The following is a 22,957-nucleotide window of genomic DNA, read 5'->3' as shown; positions in this document are numbered from 1 at the left end:
GTTTACTTAATGGTTAGGTGAAAATACATAATAGTTGCAAAACGCCCCCTCTCCATATAAAGAATGGGTATCTAACAGTGGCGTAGCATAAGATTTTGCTGCCCGGGGTGGTCGTGAATTTTGCCACCCCCCTCGCTGGTATATAATTGCCTGTTTCCCCCCACCGCCGTAATATTATTACCTGATCCCCCCCCACCCCGGCATATAATTACATGTTTTGCCCCTTCCCCCACTGCTGGCATATGATTACCTGTTTTGCCGTTTCCCCACTACTAAAACTTTCCAAATTACCAGAATCCCTCAAAATATTTATTTTCATTGAACTAATATTTACACAATTCGCTTCAGATTAATGTTTACACAATTCCCCTTTTTTAAATTTTAATTTAACAATATCTTTTCAATAATTTGAATAATAATAAGTATGCAAACATTCATCTGAAGGGAATTATGTAAACGTTAATATGATGTCGCAGCACAGGGGAGCTGAGTAATTTGTGTTAAGCGATATACACGCCAGAAATTCGTTTCAAAGTTGAACGAATCAGCTTCTCGCAAATGTCGCACTCTTCACAAACAAGTTCTTTTCAACCGTCGACCAACCAAAAAAAAAAAAATGACTCGCAATCTTTGTTTCTGCTTGACTTTTTATAAGCCGTCGGGCAAACCCAATTGTCGCGGTAATGCGAGTATCGCTCACAAACTATTTTCTTTGTAATCTAACAGTCCCAGGTTCGCTCCCCGATGCAGGCACGCACAACTCATACTTTTTGTGCGCTTTTGCACATGCTCGTCACATAGGAAACAAAAGAAACCAAATATTTAAATAGAAAAGAAAAAAGTATTATTCAAACTATAATTTTTTTTTTAAATTAAATTAATTGGTCATACAAACAAATATAATAATAAATTTAAATGAGAACATTTGGACACCTGAAAATGTTATGAAATGATAAAATCATTTTTATTTACTTTTTTGTTGTTGGTGAAGTCCGAATTTTTGCCAAATAAATGGTTGTATCAAAGAGATGATAGTCCGATGTAGTTTTCTTCTCTTTTTTCATAATGTTATTATTAAGCGGTCGAGCCTCTAGAAGAGAAAAAAAAGTCTTTTATTTTTTTAAATCCTTGTGTGTAATCGGTCGGTTTAAGCGCAAAATTTAAGAAATGGAAAGTCACAGATTTTAGAAAACATTTTCTTTATAAATTTAAATGAGAATATTTGAGATTTGAATTTATAAATTTAAATGAGAACATTTGAAAAAAGATTAAGAAATGTCATTTTTATTTACTTTTTTATTGTTGTTATTTCTGAATTTTCCCCAAAACATGGCTGTATCAGGAAGAGGATAGTATGATGCATTTTTCTCTTCTTCTTCTTCATGTTATTATTAAGAGGTCGAGCCTCCCAAAGATTAAAAAAAAGTCTTTTATTCGTGCTTTTTGAAATCCATGTGTGTAATCGCTCGGTTTAAGTGCAAAATTTAAGAAATTTATTGTTGTTAATATAGTTTCAATCCTTTTAAAAATAGTTAAAAATGTTTTTTTTAAATAAATGTATTTATGAATTGAAAATAAGGCTATAAATTTATTTTTTTGCGAGAGAACTATCGCAAGGCATCAAGTCAGTTGAAAATTTACAAAATACTTTCCGCACTTTTTTTTGGTAAAGTTATCAATAACTCTATCAAAATTCACTCTATCGACAAGTTCCGGAGGGGATTGTCAAAGGTGTAAGCCTTGTCTAGCTAGTTTTTATGAGTTTCAGTTTCGAGAAAGAGTGCTCATACATGGCAACGCTAATAGCTCAGTAAGGAAAATGCGCAGCAAGATCACAATATTAGGGATGGAATCCCCAAGGTTGTATTTCCGTATAAAGTTCAAAAGTTCAAGAGGTCCATTGATTTTGACTTTTCCCGAAGCTTTCACAAAATACTGCAATCTCTTTTTTTTGGCAAAGAATTTATCTTTTTCTATATCTTTGTCAACTTCACCAAGCTGACAATCATAATTATCATCAAGCAGATTTGATGGTGTAAGAAAAGCATATTTACTTGCAAGATTGTGAACTTGTTGAAATCTGCAAGATATTTCTTCAGTCAACCTGTCTATGTCAAACAGTATTTCCCGTCTCAACTCCGTATGAAACCCCAGTGCTGCATCAGTCAATAGTTCACCATTCGTTTCTTTTTGCGGATACGATGCTCCATGCTTATCCCCATTTCAGAACAGAGTTTTTTTGACTCATCTATTGAAGTGTCCACCATCTTTTCTCTATTCTGAAGAAGGGAATCTCTTAACCCGTCAGCCTGACAGAACTTTCTTGCAAATCCAGCCATCATTGATTTCTGGGAGAATAGTTTTCCGAAGGCTTAGAAATAAAAGAAACGGAAACGACTATACTGAGTTGAGAAGTAAAGATGCACATGATCTTTTGGTTGCATTTTCTTCTGTGAGCTCTTCCAGGGCAATGACGAATTCCAATAATGTTTTTACCACAACATTTACTCCATCTGCTCGACTACTCCATCTAGTTTCCACAGTCCGCTTGATACTTAGACCGGTCAATTGAATCAAGACGACCTAGCGATGTGTAGATATAGAAAAGAACGAGAATAACATGGAAAAAAAGTAACAGAGTGAACCGCTACAGAAGCGGCATGTACACAAGCCAGATTTAATGAATGGTGGTTAGTGCATGGCTAGGCGTGTCAGAACTTTTGGGGAATTTGTAACACCACTAACACAAAACTGCGAATAAAATATTAAAAAACTCATAATTTCTCTTTTTAAAATATTTAAAAAAACTCGTAATTTCTCTTTTAAAAGTGGGTTATTTATTTTCTTTATGGAATATACTTCCAAAATAAACTATTAACGTTGTTTAAAAAATAATAGAAATATTATTTTTTATTAAAAAAACAATGCTTACAAAGTGCCTGCGCGCGTTCATGCAACCATATTTTTTACGTAATGAAATCAATTAAATTTTACGAGTTAAATTTTTTCAATTTTAAACTTTAGAAATCTAGCAAAATATGCTTACAATAATCAGGCAAACTGATCAAAATGTATTGTGTTGTAAATAAAGCAAACATAAACAACCAACTGCGCACGTATCAAATTTTAAGGTTGAAAATCCGAATTTTGAATGTGTTAATTTTTCATCTTTTGTGTTTTGAAGTGTGAAAGTCTTTGAATATGTTAATAATAATTATTCTTCAGATCAGCAAAAACGTATAAATTTTTTCATTAAATTTTGGAAGGAACTAATTTGAAATCTTTGAAAAATAAATTAATAAATTCCTTTTAGTGATCTCAATATTACTAATATACTATATAATAGAAAATTGTCTGTAGAATCAATGCTAAAAAAGAAACAAATCGATAAATAACTGCGCATTTTGCTAAAAATATGATAACTTCTTTCAACAATTTCTTGTTACTTGATATCAATTCGCCTATGGTGTACTACACGCACTAAAATAATTGATCTGTATTTACAAACAGTTGTTCCGTCCCTCTTTTCCCAAATTATGAATTATGTCTTGTAAAGCTTTCCGTAGTTTATTAAAGAAAAAAAAAAAAGATACGTAAAATTTTGGCCTCTTGAATTTCGACATGGGATTTCTACATATTGGAATAAAAGATGAAATTATTTGAAATTCAGATAATTATGTTATAATATTTTTGCATATTCGTGTAGCAAATAATCCTAAATCTTATTTAAACAAAAAAAAATTGATTTAAAAATCTTTTAATAAATATATTTGCTAAATTGTTCATTTAATCTCTCGATACAAAAAAAATCACAGTAAATGGTGTTTTTTTTTTTCTTTTTGAAAATGTCAAAATTTTAATTCTATATAAAAAGGTTTTTATCTTTCTGGAAAAAAGGTGCTCAAGAATAATTGATTTTAATTCGTTAAAAACAAACAAAAAAAACAACAAAACAACTTGTTTTCTTTTTCTGCCTTGCCTAACATACCAGATTGAAACCAAGGTCTGTAAAAGCACGTAACCTACAGATGTCAGAACAGCAGAACAAATTCAAATTACAACAATTTTTGCGTGTGATGAAGACATGCCCATCTCGTTTCATCAAACATTAAACTAAAATTTATCAAAAGGAACTAAAAATTGGCGATTATATTAATTTGAGAGACTCCCAAAATATTGATGACAATACTCATATGTGGGCCAATTGAACATCCTATTAGCAACATTTATTGGGGAACCTCGGTATATGCATGAACGCAGACAAGATGCAATTGTCTATGTGCGAAAAAAGGGGCTGCAGATTTATTTATAAATTTTACCTGAAATACTAAATAACTTAGTAGTGTGAAAGAACTTTTGAATCAATAACCGCATGATCGGCATGACCTTAGAGTAGAGACTGCCAAAATTCACCACAGAATTATCCCCCCTATATTTAACTTTATTATAAGTTAATATTATCAATATGACTTTTGTACTATTTAAAAGAAGGGCAAAATAAACTAGTAGTTATGTTAAAATATTTTTCATTGTATGAAAATAATGAAATTGCGAGACGAAAATGTTTTTTTACATAATTGACGCTTAAAAATAACGTTCCCATGTAGTAGACATTCCGAACGTGAAAACATACCCGTGTTTAATAAATCTAGCAAAACTCAACTAATGGTCAGATTTTCGTGAAATTTTCGATACTTATCCATTTCAGAATAAAATTACATATAAAATTTACATCATTTTTGAAACTCAGTCAACGCTTAAAATTGTTGCTATACACACTAGTTATAGACTTGATTCTACTAGTTCAGACTAGTGTCACATACAGAAATAACACTGTTTAGAATCCTATGTCACCCCCTCACAATTATACTTTGAAGTGTTCTTTGCATCGTTATTAAGAAAAAAAAGTTGTTCTTAAATTGATAGTTTACAGATAGTCCAAATTACTCAAGAAAACGATTAAGCACATATCGTTGGTTGGCTACAGATCGCTACTCTCTTAAGAAACAAACTAAGTCATTTTAAAACATGTGACTTTCAATCACGTTTTTAGATGAATTCAAAATTAATCTTGAAGATCACTAATAGTCTATCTCCAGTAACTTCGATGATGGTATTTGAGATATTTGTTTGTATCTGCTCATATCTCTGAGACTATATGAAATTAAACACCAATCTATTTTTCTGTCTGACAACTGGACGCTTATTTAAGCTTAGCTTTCACAAATGTAGCTGTTAACGATACTAGCTCCAACTGTAAATTAGATCAACTGCCTTCGACATTATATTAATAAAATGAAGTTCTTGAGTAACTTACTTTACCTACTATTCTCTTCACCAGTCCAAGAGCCGGTTTAAAGCTGTTCGTTCTGTAATCGATTTTCTTCTTTTAATGGCATTAAAAAAATCCAAAAAATATCTTATGATCAAAATAATTTTATGCAGTATTGATTTGAGTTTTATACTTTTATTGTCATATTTCGATATTGTCCGTTGTTTTTATCAAATGATTTAAGAGTGTCTACTATACACTGCTCTGAAATGCTCATAATTTAAACACATTATAAAACATATATAAAATAAGTTTTTATACTAAGGAATATTATTTACGTCATTAAAATAGTTCTTAAAACTTACTTAAAGCACTATTAGTTCAATTTTGTTTTATAAAATACTTACACATAAAGAACTAACCTAGAAAGTACGAAACATAATTTTATTTTCATAGATTTCGATGAATAAACTTAAAAAGAAAATGGCAAAATATAAATTTTCGAGCAATACAACTATCGAAACTTGGATAGTTTTTAAAATTTTGTTTAAAATGTGGCCATCCTTTAGAATTTAATCAGAAATGTATTGCCAGAAAATTGCAAAAACATGATTTCTCACTGTGATGCAATTACCTTGTAAATATTGAAAATAAAATGCTCTTGCAATGAAAATGAAATGGAAAACACATTTCTAGTTTCTTGCATTTTCTACTCCTGGTTCGTGTAAGTCATTTTTTTTCCTATTCTCTACACAATCTTCCTTGTAACTTTAGTTTCTATGCAATATTCATTTGGGTCTGCTAAAAGGTAACCAATGTCTACTATGCCATAATATAGTTATATCTTCCTTGGGTGTTGGCATACAACATATTTGATTAAAAAAAACAAATAAAAAATACTTAAGAATGTGATTTAATAAAAATATGTTTTAACGTATATTTTTATAAATGTTGTTTCTGTAAAAAAGAGATGCACACCCCACAAAACTTTTGTCACTGCCCAATATGTGTTCTCATATGTCGCAACATATAATCTTTCCTTGCAAATGAAGAGCCACATACTTCACAATAATATGGTTTCTCTCCTGTATGGGTTCGCATGTGTTGTATCATACTTTTTTTCTCTGTAAAAGAAGAACCACATACTTCACAAGAATATGGTTTCTCTCCAGTATGTGTTCGCATATGTTTCAACATATTTTGTTTTGTTGTATAAGTAGAGCCACATATTTCACAGGAATATGGTTTTTCTTTAGTATGTGTTCGCATATGTATCAACATATTTTCTTTATGTGTACAAGTATGGCAACACATTTCGCATGAATAGGGTTTCTCTCCAGTATGTGTTCGCATGTGTCGTAACATATGGTATTTCCTTGTAAAAGAAGAGCCACACACTTTACAAGAATACGGTTTATCTCCAGTATGCTTTCGCATATGTTGCACCATATGTGGTTTAAGTGTAAAAGAAGAGCCACATACTTCACAAGAATATGGTTTCTCTCCAGTATGTGTTCGCATATGTTGAACCATATGTTGTTTCTGTATAAAAGAAGAACCACATATTTCACATGAATAGGGTCTCTCTCCAGTATGTGTTCGCATATGTATCAACATACTGCGTTTAATTGTGAAAGAAGAGCCACAGACTTCACAAGAATATGGTTTCTCTCCAGCATGTGTTCGCATGTGGCGTAACATATGGTATTTCCTTGTGAAAGAAGAGTCACACGTGTTACAAGAATATGATTTATCTCCAGTATGTGTTCGCATATGTTGAACCATATGTGGTTTAAGTGTAAAAGAAGAGCTACACACCTCACACGAATATGACTTCTCTCTCAGATGTTTCATTTTACTTCAAAGACTTTAGAAATCAAATGGTCCACTTACCAGGAGCTTAAACTTGATCTCTATGAGATTAATATATTTTCGATTAAGCAAGTGAAGTTCTAATAATTACCTTTAAAGTAAAGAAGTTAGGAAGACAACTTTCCTCTTCTCGTTTGACAACTTAAATATATAATTATATCTTTTTGAGGTTTCTCGTCTTATTGGATTCTACAACAAGATTTCATTTAGTATGGTGGAGTATTCATTTTCTGCTGCTACTGGAGGAAGCATCACCTGGAGAAAATGCACTAAAAGCCAAGGAGATATATTTTGGCTGTCAATGGTATGTAAATGTTTATATTTTGTAAGGGATTAAAACCTTGTCCTGACAAAACACTGTACAGAGTGTCGATAAATACTTGTGGATAATATCTAGTAGTTGTTCAAGTTCTTTCCAGTATGTATTCGCATATGAATGGTCACATAGTTTAACCTGTAAAAAAGAACAACACATTTCATAAGAATAAAAAAATCAATTAGATTTATAGCTCATTTTTAAAGGAATATTATTTAGGATTTCAGCACAATTTGATTCTCTGTAGAATATATAGTTTATGTTAAAACCTATATGAATTATGAATTAATAAACATTTTTCCATGTTTTATGGATTACAATCTTATAGTATATGAATAACTATCGGAGTCCATTAATCATATGCAAGCACATGCACATTAGCTGCATGCATTTACGACAAGCATTTGAGTTAGTCTTCTACTAAATAAGACTAATAAGAGAATACAGTTGAGAAGAAAATGTTTTGTGTAAATATATTGACGCCCAACGAATATTTGTATTGTCCACAATCTACATGAAAAATTATTAAAATTTCAAAATATATTTTAATAAGACACTTCTATATTTCAAGTCACCAACAGAATGTAAATCCATTCAAATCCAGGATATTTGCTTTTCTCAAGACATTCCGAAAAATTAAAAACAATTAAGTGAAAAATATTAAATTCATACAAATTCTACGAAATTAGAACAACTGAAAATGATTTCTAAATGCCATATTTTATAATAAAAAGGTTTTCAAATATACTGGCTTAAAACAGAAGACAATGTTTTTTATTTTAATTATTCAATATTTTTTATTAAATCAATTTACATAGAAAAATGTAAAAATATTCACACTTGTTTTATTCACGGTTAAAGGAAGACCTAAAATCAAATGTGGTTGCGGGATCACTTAAAGGCAATTATGATTGAAGAAAGACTTAAAAGCAATAAGGGTTGAAAGAAGACTTAAAGACAGTCATGGTTGCCTGATGATATGAAGTGGTTAAAGTTGAAAGAATGGTATTTCTGAATATTACAAACGATCACAGTGGCATAGTGTTGAATTTCATCAAAAACTGATACTGAATATTTAATGGATGTTCATGTTTCAGTGGTGCTTGATACAGAGATTCCAGTGTTTGATAACCATGCATATAACATGTTCCTTGTTCGCCAGCAGTTAAATGAGAGAAAGCGAATGAAACTGTATTTACAACGTTCATATATTCCTTGTTAATTGATTTTTAGTTCTCCTGCATTACTCCAAGTAATAGAGTATGTTAGACTTAGCTAAATCAAACTCTAAAAATCATTAATCTTGATGGTAAAATGAAGACATGTACATTTGGTGTATAAAAAGTATTAATTAAAGTCCTGTTAATTGCGGACTATGCAATTTAATTATTTTTGAGTCGAACAATCATATAGAATTTGCTGTACAAATTAATTTATTTCATTTTTAAAAATAAACTAAACGCATGCAATTAAAAAATTAAAGAAATAATAAACACAGAACTCCAGAGTCAGAGTCAGAGACGGAGGAAGTTGACAGTTTTAGCTAGAATCGAAGTTGGAATTTTTATCCGACTCCAACTCAGCAAGTCCAATGAATTATTTTTTTACATGGTTTTCCTGTTTGGTTTTATCAGTTGAATAATTTGCCAGTTTTTGTATAGTTTTACATCTATTTTTGGAGATTTATCATATTTTGTACAGTACTGCAACATATTTTGGTATATCGGATCACTGCAAATCCTATCCGGACAGCAGTTTTCATGTTGATTGTGACGTCACAACGGAGGGGTTGGTTGGTTGTTTTTGCTTTATGGCATATCAACCATTTTCAGGTTATTTAATGCCGAATACAGTTATTTTGAAGAAAATTTTTTTAATAGAATATATCTTTTCAAGTCAGTTTCTATTTAACTCATAGTTGGGACGCTAACAGGTACTACCACTCTCGGTCAGAGTTGACCTGGGAGAACTGCCAATTAAAGGGCAGCTCCACACTCCCCAAAGCCCACAAACTGGGGCCTCACCATCGGATATAGTTTAAGGTCATATCCCGGACCCAAAGGAGGGGAGCTTGCGTTGTTAAAGAGAGATTTTTAATAACGTCATATAGTCGTTAATATGTTTTTAAAAGATATGAATGCAGTTGATATTCTTTCTGGAAAGAATATGTCTGTTAAAATTAAAATATAGGTGTGTAACAGAAATGAAATGAGTGCGTTTTTGTTAGAATGTAGCGGCATTAATAAGAAAACTTTTATAAAATGCATATGATTTAATTGTAGACACAGGTTAATCTTCTCACACCATAGAAACACCCTCTGTAATAATTAATAAATATAATCTCAATCGAAAAATTACATTACAAAAACATACTCATTTATTTTCTGTTACACAGCTATATTTGAATTTTGATAGACATATTCTTTCAAGAAAGAATGTTAACTGCGTTCATAACTTTTAAAAACATATTAACGACTATATGGCATTATTAAAAATCTTCCTTTCTTTAACAATGAAAGCTCTCCCCCTTTTCTGAATTTCGAACGTCTTTTCCCCTTTCTGAAATAGAATAGGTAAACACTTTGCACATGGAAGATTTTACAAATACTGGTGTTTTTGTTTTCCTAATCTCATTTATCCTGGGCAGTCTCGAAATAAAGACGAAACGTTGATGAACACATACATTTATTTGTGCCTTTTTATTTCGCTATATTTTTATATAAATATATATTCATATATATATATTTACGTATACATATTTATATAAACATATATGCATATTTATATATACATATTTATATATATATGTATGTATATATATATATTACTATATATATAAATATATTTATATTTATATATTACATATGTATATATATTTATGCACATATATTTATATATATAAATATATATATTAATATATATAATTATATATATTTATATAATGCATATATATATATAATTATATATATAAATATATATATTTATATAATACTATATATATAATATATATACTATATAACACATATATATATATTTATACATATATATTTATATATATGTATATGTATATTAACATATATATATATAAACATAATACGTATTTATATATATATATATATATTTATAAATATATATTTATATATATGTATATATATAAATATATATATATAAATATATATATTTATACATTACATATTAATACATATATATTTATACATATATATTTATATATATATTTATACATATATATTTATACATACATATTTATACATACATATTTATACATATATATTTATATATATATTTATACATATATATTTATATATTTATACATATATATTTATATATATATTTATACATATATATTTATATATATATTTATACATATATATTTATATATATATGTATACATACATATTTATATATATATATTTATACATATATATTTATATATATATATATACATACATATTTATATATATATATATTTATACATATATATTTATATATATATATATTTATACATATATATTAATATATATTTATACACATGTATATATATATTGATATATATGTGTATATATATAAATATATATGCATATATATATTAATAAATATGTATATATATATTAATATATATGTATATATAAATTAATATATATTTATGTAAATATATAATTATTTAAATATATATATAAATATATTAATATATATATATATAAATATATATATACTTATGTAATACATTTATATATATATATATTTATGCATATATATATATGTATATATATATTAATATATATACAAATATAAATATTTATATAATACATATTTATATATACATTTATACATATATATATGTATTATATGTATATATATAAATACATATATTTATATATATAAACTTATACATATATATTTATATAATGTATATATATTAATATATAAATATACATATTTATATATATATACTTATACATATATATTTATATAATGTATATATATTAATATATAAATATACATATTTATATATATATATACTTATACATATATATTTATATACATGTATATATATTAATATATAAATATATATATTTATATAATACATATTTATACATATATTTATACACATATATGTATATATATATAAATATATATATATATATATACTTATACATATTTATATACATTTATATATATTAATATATAAATATATATATTTATATAATACATATTTATATATATATTTATACACATATATTTATATAATACATATTTATATATATATTTATACACATATATTTATATACATATATATTAATATATATATTTATATAATACATATTTATATATATATTTGTACAGAGATTGGAGTTCAGACGAGCACCTGCCATGGAAATAACGATAAAACAAGGATAGGCTCGGAACGTCTCTTCTGTGGGAGAGAGGTTGTAGGGTAGAGAAAAGGGCATCCCCCACTAAGCCACGAAATCTATTTTGTACTCTGTCAAGGCAGGATAGGCTGTTTTAGCAGCTCCTTCCCAGATATGGCAACAGTATTCCATCCTTGGACGTACTTGGCTTTTATATAGATAGAGAATTGCATCAGTAGTGAGATATCTTCTGGAGCGGTAGGGGGATCCCACCATCTTTTCAGCGACCGTGGCAACAGACTTGATGTACGTGTTCCATTTCAGATCAGGAGTAAAGGTCAAACCCAGGAGCTTGTCAAAACACGGGGCCTCACCCAGACGAGAGCCATCCATCACAATTGATGCCAGATTAGGATCAGAGCGTTGATGATGTAAGGATAGGAGTTTGGTTTTGGATGCATTAAAGGTAACCAGCCACATCTTCCCCCACTGAACCACACCCTCGAGATCAGAGGAGAGAGAATCAGAGAGAATTTTGTCATTTACAACCTTTGGTGTGTTGCCGTAGATGGTCGTGTCATCACCATAGATGTCAACGAATGATTAAAGTATGTGTTTAGGTAGGTCATTGATGTAGATCAGGAAGAGAGTTGGGCCCAGGATTGACCCCTTAGGGACTCCAGCATTTAAATTGCAGGCCTCCGATTTTTGTCCATCTACCACTACTATACATCTATACATATATATAAATATACATATATATTTATACATATATATTTATATATGTATATATATTAATATATATATAAATATATATATTAATACATGTATAATATATATATTTATATAAACATATATCTATACATATATATATAAATATATATATATGATATTTATAATAAAAATAAATATATATAAATAAAATAAATATATATGTATATATATAAATATATATATAATATAAATAATACATCTATATATATAAAGGCGAAAATATATGTATGTGTGTATGTAAAAAAGCCATTTTTCATGTGTGTTTTTTTCTGTTTTCATCGTTCGTTTGCCTTACGTTATTTATTTTGTGTTTTTTCAAGCTTAAGTTTTAATGTTGTTTTCTTTTTTTACTTCGCTTATAACAAACAAACCTACGTCGTCGTCATCGTTGTAATGCTCAACGACTTCCAGGCGCGCACCTGTCAATTTGGTGCTTACTTAAATAAATTAAAACATCTTTCACTAACTCATTCTGGCTGGCCGATTTTATTTTCAAACTTCGCCTCAAGACTTTGGGTTCGACCCCCCTCCCCGTTTCTTTTTATTTAGCACCACACACACCTACAAACACCTGCTAAAAACGTTCGATAGATACGACGAAAATTCATATCGAAGCCCCATCCTTCGCGTGAAAAATATCGAAAATTGGCGAAAAACGTTCATTTTTTCACCCCGAAATTGACAATTTTCGACGGGGGGGGGGGGGGGGTCAACAAAAACGGTCTTCTCGTGACGACGAGCAGTTCTACGTATGCGCCAGATGACGCCATGACCAGATTTACTCTAAATAGTTGAAAAACTGAACAAATTTCATGTACGTCGCGTTAGATCAGTCGATTAGCACATTAGTTCATTATCTAAACGTTTTGGGTTCGAATCGTGGTGTGAGATTTTTTTTCTTTTTCGATTTTTTAAATTTAAATATTGAACCAGTGTTATTTAAGCCATTTTTCACGTAACGTTCGTTTTTCTGTTTTCTTTTACTTCACTTATCCACCCCCCGACCACACACCCCAAAACACCCGGGTACCCACCGATATTTAAAATTTTAATATCGAAACAGACTTATTTAAGCCATTTTTCATGTGTGTTTTCTGTTTTCATCGTTTGTTTGCCTTACGTTATTTATTTTGTGTTTTTTTCAAGCTTAAGTTTGAATGTTGTTTTCTTTTTTTACTTCGCTTATAACAAACAAACCTACGTCGTCGTCATCGTTGTAATGCTCGACGACTTCCAGGCGCGCACCTGTCAATTTGGTGCTTACTTAAATAAATTAAAACATCTTTCACTAACTCATTCTGGCTGGCCGATTTTATTTTCAAACTTCCCCTCAAGACTTTGGGTTCGACCCCCTCCCCGTTTCTTTTTATTTAACCCCACACACACCTACAAACATCCGGGCAACGCCGGGTATTCCCACTAGTATAATATAAATAATATAAATAACTATATATATAATATATATATTCAGCAAATAAATGACAAAAGTCTATATTCCAAGTTTTATGATGTTCCCCATCTTACAATGTATTCCTTTAATTCCATTGACACTTACAATTTTTTACAATAACTGTTTCGTAGCACAAAATCATTTATTTAATCATTATATCAATCAATGAATCTATTTTGCCCCTAACTCATCAGAAGAAATAGCAACTATCAATCCACTAAAAGAAAATAAAAAGTACTTGGGCCTCAATACAAAATTTGAAAATTGGAACTGAAGTAGAAAGTCAAAGTAAAATGTTCATGAAGCCATAAAGCAATATCCAGAGAGCAGCACTTCCTTCAATACAAGTGAGCGCTGAACCTCTGGTTTCAGCGCTAAGGTTAATCAGGCCAGACAGAAAGATAAACTTACTGAAGCAATCTTGTTTTTTTAGCATATTATTGCAGTTTTCTTTGCAACTTATTTCAATTGTGTTATCTATAAGTTCTTTAATTATGAATAAAGCCTATTTCTTTAATATTTACAATGAATGAATTTTTACAGATTTGAACTTTTTTTCCTAATACCCTGCTAAAAGGTTTATGAGAATGGACAATCTGATAACAGATAAAAGGAAAAAGAAAATATATAGCTTGAAGTGGCAACTCTGTCATGGCAGATTTAAAGTGCTCATAGGCTGGTAAATAACCATGAGCATAAATAATACCATTATATATATATATATATATATATATATATATATATATATATATATATATAACAGAGAAATATATACTGGAATATCAGTAAAATAATGGTCTTTCAATAAGAAGCAACCCATGCTACCATAGACATTTATAGTTTTTTACTGTTTTTCCTTTGATCTTCTTTCTATAAAGGCAATATTATCTTCTAAAAAAATTCTTCTCTGTATAATATGTCTTTACTCCCTTCGGAGAGAACCGTTTGGCTTTGAAATGCTATGGCTTAAAGAGGTCTCCATATCCCTAAATATTGTATTCCCTTTTGAACTGATAACATAATAAAATTTAATTGTAAATTTTTTATCACTCTGTTATGTTAACTTAAAGCTGGTTATGTAGGTATATTTATCATACAAGTGAATGTTAGACGTAAAAAATAATATACATGAAAAGTATTTATAAGATGTTTGCTAAATATGGGAGACTGTTATATGGATCTGCAGAATAGATTTCCACAACGAGGTCAAGTAGTCAGAGTTGGAGTCAAGAGTTGGAGACAAAGATATCAAAGGACTCTGAGTCGCCGTCCTAGGAATTTAAGGAGTTAGAGTCAGAGTTGGACTTCTACCCCCCGACTCTGCAACCCTGAATAAACACTCAAAATTAGACAAATTCTAATAATTACCTGTTATTCAAATTTTTTCCCATTAAAGCAATCGGTTATTTTTAACTACAGTTTATGTTTTTGGCTACAGATAAATGCAGCTCATATTTTCTGGAACAAATCTGTATAAAAAAAAATAAATCAATTATTTTTTTTTGTTTTCTATAATAAAAACACATAAAGGGTTTTGATTTCTCATTGTCAAAATTTAATTCATGATATTATAATTTATTTATATATTTTAAACAATAACGAATCAGATCTTGAGTTTTCTATAGTTTTAATATAAATCTGAAGGTAAAATAATATGATTAATATTAATATTAAACAACTTGAAGTCAAGAGTAAGTTATTCCTAACATTTCATTTTTAATCAAAATCATAACTTGGACGAATTTTATCATATATCCATAATTATATTATACATTTATAGTTTTATTATATCTAAGGGTTACAATCAGGATTTATTATATATCTATAGTCTTCCACATCTATAGTTTTATTATATATTAATACTTTTATTAAATATCAATAATTTTATTATATATTAATATTTATTAAATATCAATAGTTTTATTATATATTAATACTTTTATTAAATATCAATAATTTTATTATATATTAATACTTTTATTAAATATAAATAGTTTTATTATATATTAATACTTTTATTAAATATCAATAATTTTATTATATATTAATACTTTTATTAAATATCAATAGTTTTATTATATATTAATACTTTTATTATATATTAATACTTTTATTAAATATCAATAATTTTATTATATATTAATACTTTTATTAAATATCAATAGTTTTATTATATATTAATACTTTTATTAAATATCAATAATTTTATTATATATTAATACTTTTATTAAATATCAATAATTTTATTATATACTAATACTTTTATTAAATATCAATAATTTTATTATATATTAATACTTTTATTAAATATCAATAATTTTATTATATATTAATACTTTTATTAAATATCTATAATTTTATTATATATTAATACTTTTATTATATATCTATAATTTTATTATATATTAATACTTTTATTAAATATCAATAATTTTATTATATATTAATACTTTTATTAAATATCAATAATTTTATTATATATTAATACTTTTATTAAATATCAATAATTTTATTATATATTAATACTTTTATTAAATATCAATAATTTTATTATATATTAATACTTTTATTAAATATCAATAATTTTATTATATATTAATACTTTTATTAAATATCAATAATTTTATTATATATTAATACTTTTATTAAATATCAATAATTTTATTATATATTAATACTTTTATTAAATATCAATAATTTTATTATATATTAATACTTTTATTAAATATCAATAATTTTATTATATATTAATACTTTTATTAAATATCAATAATTTTATTATATATTAATACTTTTATTAAATATCAATAATTTTATTATATATTAATACTTTTATTAAATATCAATAATTTTATTATATATTAATACTTTTATTAAATATCAATAATTTTATTATATATTAATACTTTTATTAAATATCAATAATTTTATTATATATTAATACTTTTATTAAATATCAATAATTTTATTATATATTAATACTTTTATTAAATATCAATAATTTTATTATATATTAATACTTTTATTATATATCAATAATCTTATTATATACCTAAATTTTATATATCAATAATTTTTTATATATGTATAGTTTTATTATATATTTATAATTTTATTATGCATCAATAATTTTATTATGTATCAATAATTTTATTATATATCTATAGTTTTATTATATATCCATAATTTTATTATATATCTATAGTTTTATTATATATCTATAGTTTACTTATATATTTATAATTTTATTATGTATCTATAGTTTTATTATATATCTATAGTTTACTTATATATCCATAATTTTATTATGTATCTATAGTTTTATTATATGTCTATAGTTTTACTATATATCTATAGTTTTATTATATATCTATAATTTTATTATATATCAATAATTTTACTATAGATTTATAATTTTATTATAGATCTATAATTTTATTATACATCTATAATTTTATTATACATCTAGTCTTATTATATATCTATAATTTTATTATATATCTATAATTTTATTATAAATCTATAATTTTATAATATATTTATAATTTTATAATATATTTATAATTTTATCATATATCTATAGTTTTATCATATATCTATAGTTTTATTATATATCTATAGTTTTATTATATATCTATAGTTTTATCATATATCTATAATTTTATCATATATCTATACGCCCCTTGTCCAATCCATGGGCTTCCCCTTTGCATATGGTCCTGAAATGAGACTGAGATTGACGTCCAAATGAGGACTACTGACGAGTTAATGCCATGACGGTACCTGATCATTACCCAATCCCACATATACAAGACTTTGCTTCCTTTCTACATGATTGTAAGACCTTCTCCAAACTAGACCTAGTTATGGCTTACCATCAGATTCCAGTGAATCTGACCGACATACCCAAGACTGTGGTAACGACTCCATTCGGAGCAGTTGAATTCTTAACTATGCCCTTTGGTTTACAAAACGCGGCTAGCACATTTCAGTGGTTCATGGATAAAGTAGTGCGTGACTTGGACTTTGTCTATAACTATATAGACGACATTCTTGTGGCAAGTGCCTCACCGGACGAACATGTCACTCACCTCTGCCTACTATTCGAACGGTTTCAGCATTTCCAGGTGAGGATTAACCCTGGTGAATGTGTTTTCGGTGCATCGTCACTAGTTTTCCTGGGCCACATTATCAGCCCAGACGGTATATCTCTGTTACGCGAAAAGGTGAAGACTCTACAAGACCTTCAACCACCCACTTCACTTCACCAACTAAGGCATTTCCTCGGTCTGTTAAACTATTACTGATGCTTCATCCCACACTGTGCAGATCTCCTAGCTCCTCTTTCTGACCTGTTATGTAATAGGAAGAAGAAAAATGAGCAAATCTCACTTAATGAGATTCAGCTTAAAACTTTTAATGAAGTGAAAACAAAACTGGCAACAACATCTCTACTTGCACATCATGTACCCAATGCCCAGTTTTCTCTGGTCATTGATGCATCGGGCACAGCTGTAGATGCAGTGTTGCAACAGCAGCAACAACAACAGTTACAACCTCTCACATACTTTTCGCGACAGCTGAAACAGGCTGAACAACATTACAGCACATTTGGCCGTGAACTCCTGGCAATGTACCTCGCAGTGAAACATCACTCAAGGGCTGTCAATTTGTGATCTACACTGATCACCGTCCGCTTACATACGCACTGCGTTCTAAGCTGGACAAATATTCTCCCCACGAAACGCGCCACTTGGATTTTGCTTTGCAATTTACCAGCGATATCCAACATATCTCAGGTGAGCAGAATGCTGCGGCAGACACATTGTTCCGCCTTCCCATTAATTCTCTGTCCTCACCATCAGATATTGACTTATAGCATATGGCTCTAGACCAGCCAAGTCTAGACACGTTGGATCCGTCGTCACCTGAATTTGCAACTTGCAAATTTGCATACCTGCCCGTGCCTACCTCAGACACACAAATCATTTGTGACACTTCAACGGATTCACCTCGACCATTCGTTCCATTGACCATTGTAGAGTTGTTTTTGACACCCTAAACAAGTTAGCACACCCCGGATGCAGAGACATACTGACGCTGATTACAGCTAAATTTTTCTGTCCAAATATGAGGTGTGATATCACTGCTTGGACATGTTCTTGTGTATCCTGCCAAAAGTCAAAGGTGCACAAGCATATTTGTTCACCCCTTGGAACATTCACCACTCCAAACGCTCAGTTTAGCCATGTGCACATCGATCTGATTGGATCTTGCCCGGTCAGTCAGGGATTTACTGATCTCCTGACCTGTATAGACCATTCCCACCACCATCACCACTGATCGTGGCATACAGTTTGAATCCCACCTCTTCCAAGAACTCTCCAGGATTCTAGGGATCCAACGTATTCGCACTACAAGCTATCACCCTGCTTCTAACGGGATGATTGAACGCTTCCATCACCAATTGAAAGTAGCATTACGTGCTTACCCTGAATAACAATGATGGAGCAAATATGTACCGGTTGTCCTTCTTGGCTGTCGTGCTGCTATCAAAGAGAACCTGGGATACTCTTCAGCCGAACTTGTATATGGCGTACCTCTATTGTTGCCAGGCCAAATATTGAGCCCAATAGAGTTAACAAACGATTCAGCTCTGTATGTCAACAGACTGCAAGCTTATCTTAGTAAGCTCCTACTGATGCACACTAGATCTTTGGTCCCAAAGGACATTTCGTCCAGGACTCATGTTTTTCTTAGAAAGTACACTGTAAAAGCCCCCCTAACTTCACCTTATACTGGCCCCTATTGCGTGCTTTCACGTACCGATAAACTTTTTACTTTAGATATCAGTGGTAGAAGAGAAATTGTTTCTATTGATAGAGTAAAAAAAGCCTTTCTTGACACAAAAACACTCGAGCCACACATTCTCTCTACTTTCACACAGCATCAAAACATGCATACACCTGAAGTTAATGCTCCAAATGAAGACGATCATGTCACCACTACACGTAGTGGTCGACGAGTACATTGGCCAAAGAGACTGTATAAAATTTGGTATTTCTGTTAAGAAAATATTTTTTTCCTTGTTTTCTCTTCTTTCCAAAAAAAAAAAAAGAAAAAAAGAATATTCTCTTACAAGAAGTTGCAAATATTCCCCAACTTTTCACACAAAAGTAAGAACATTCTTTTCTTTCTCTTAAAAAATAAATACAATAAAAAGACATTTTTATTTTTCGTTATTTTTTATGCTACCTTTTTCTCTGTCGGCTTTCAGCCTAAGCAGGGGGTTATGTAGCAGAAACAAATGGAATTTTTTTTTCTTTTAATGAATCAATGCTTATCCCCTGTGCTATTTGGCCACATACTGACCAATCAGGGGTACAGCGCATTGATCCTTTCTATCCCCTAAGGAAATAGGCCAGCATCCGGTTTGAAGAATAACAACTCGTCCTTACAGAACAGACCCTCTTTTCTTCGCTCTCTCTCTCTCTCTCTCTCTCTCTCTCTCTCTCTCTCTCTCTCTCTCTCTCTATCTTGGTGTTATTTCTAACAGTATCGACGATTCCACTGGGAATAACTACCGCGATAGCACCAGGTTGCCGGAGTCCAGCTTTTCACCAGGAACATATCACATTGTCTTACCTTTTATGAAGTTGTTGTGTTCGTCATTTCAGAAGCTTGTATTGAATTATTTATTTTCTTAGGTTGTGCCCTAAAAACATTATAACCCTAAAAATGCCTTGATTAAACCCGATTTACAAACCTGAACTTTCCTCTTCAATATCGAGTAAAAATTATGATTAATTAATTTCATTTTACTTGTTTTTATTTGTATTTTTTTTTTTATGGGTGTCGGAAATTAGTCTTATATAACCATACAAATTTATCAACAGTTATTTAAATATAACATTTTCAAATATTCTGGTACGCTTTAAAAATATATATAAACTATACAATATGATGTTCCTAAGCTCTAAACTATTTATTTAAAATAAATTTAATTTCTTTCAAAGCATGATTTCAATTTCATAGTTGTTTTATTGTTAACAATAATAACAACAATAATAATAACAATAATAACAATAATAATAATAATAACATTAATAATAATAACAATAATAATAAATAGAATACCAATAATAATAATAACATTAATAATAATAATAATAATAATAATAATAATAATAATAATAATAATAATAACAACAACAACAACAACATCTAGCATGATGATTAGCATGACAAGGTTAAACTTGACGAGAACCCTCCGTTTTGGTGGTGTTTAAAAAATGGAACGGAAATTTAAATTTCGTTCCGTTTAATTTTTTTTAATTTCGCATGCGTCAATACAATCGAAACTAATCGAAATAATAAAATTCAACATCAGAATTTTGGCAGATTTGCCATTTAGTTGCCTTGAACTCTATTATCACAAAAAGGGACACGTTGGGTCGACACCGGCATATAACGCTTAATGTAAACCATGTTCCTTAACAAATAAAAAAAAAAAAAAAAAAAAAAGAAATAATGGAAGATAACGTTTTAAAATGATTAAATGTGTTTTATTTTATAATTAGACATTTTTATTTTATAATTAAATATTTTTATTTTATAATTTAAAATTTAAAATATTGAACAATACAAATAAAACATTGGTTAACAAATAAAAAAAAAATAATGAAAGATGCAATGATGCAGAAAGATCTTGCATTATTTCTTGTTATTATTTTTATTTGTTAAACAACGTGATTAATTTAAATTAAATTTTAATCATAGGATTACATTTTCAAAAATCACGTAAATATAAATAAACGGTACTTGTACAGTTTAATCAAGACATTAAAAAATGAAAATATCGAAAAAAAAAAAAAATTAAATTGTACGTATCCGTTTTGGAACCAAATTCTCCCCCCAAAAAATCCCAACTTCAAGTAGGTTTTTTTTTTTTTTTACAGCGAAAAACAATCTGTTATGATACCGAGCAAAAAGTTCGATTTTTAGGAAGAAAACCTAGTAATAAAGATGGGGAGGGAGTCTCGGCGCTTTACATAGAGTTATCTCCCCGTGGCGTGTTGAAAATTTCCATAATTGCTGACTTCAACGCGCTCTCATAAAAAGGTTTTTTTCCGCTGTAGAAAAAAAAAAAAAAAAAAAAAAAAACTACTCGATCAAATTAAATGAATTTTTTTTCAGAGATCTTCAGTCCAAAACAGATACGTACAATATAACCTTTTTTTCGATATTTTCATTTTTTAATGTTTTGATTAAACGGTACAAGTACCAAACAAAGGTTTGTTTACATTAAACGTTATATAACAGTGACTATCCAACGTGCTCCTTTTTTGTGATAATACGGTTCGAGACTATTTGTTCAACTAAACGGCACATCTGCTAGATTTTTTTTTATAACAATAACATTTCATTAATGAAACTTTAAAATGTTTTAAAAACGAAATAATTTAATTTTTAAATGAAAAAAGTCAATTTGGTAAAACTTTTTTCTTTTTTTTTTTTTTTTTTTACATGTTATAAGTTTTCGGTTATGCTGACAACGAAGAGTGGCTTTCGGAATGCCCCCACCCCCACAACTACATTTAAAAAAAAAAAAGAGAAAGGTTAAAATGGAACGAAATTTTAATTTCCGTCCATTTAAGGGTTTGTTTTACACATAAATTCGAAAAAGTTGTCACAAAACAAATATAGAACAAATAAATATTATCAAAGGCAAGATAAGTTACTTTTTTTTTTTACCTAACTGGATATGTTTTTAGTGTTTTTATTCAATGTAGCATGTTGATTCAGCTCGAAAAACATACAGTGTTTACCGATGTATTGGAAAATTTTAAATAGCGGCCAACACTTTCTTTGAGGCGGTAAGTTTGGGAATACGAGTTATA

At 28.7% G+C, this 22,957-nt stretch overlaps 1 long non-coding RNA gene across 1 annotated transcript in view; it reads right to left on the bottom strand.

Moving 5' to 3' along the window:
• Positions 1–957: 957 nt before the first annotated feature.
• The window catches only part of LOC145269373 (uncharacterized), a 22,760-nt gene continuing 760 nt past the window's right edge, over positions 958–22,957 (bottom strand). The window contains exons 2-3 of the long non-coding RNA XR_013865015.1: positions 15,426–15,526; positions 958–7,598 (exon numbers count right to left, since the gene is read on the bottom strand). This is a non-coding gene — a long non-coding RNA (uncharacterized LOC145269373). The remainder of the gene's footprint in view (positions 7,599–15,425; positions 15,527–22,957) is intronic.

Source organism: Euprymna scolopes, chromosome 45, assembly GCF_053919585.1.
Source record: "Euprymna scolopes isolate OS-2025 chromosome 45, ASM5391958v1, whole genome shotgun sequence".
Taxonomy (NCBI): Eukaryota; Metazoa; Mollusca; class Cephalopoda; order Sepiida; family Sepiolidae; genus Euprymna; species Euprymna scolopes.
The sequence above is the reverse complement of the archived record's forward strand: the minus strand, read 5'-3'. Positions and strand labels throughout refer to the sequence as shown.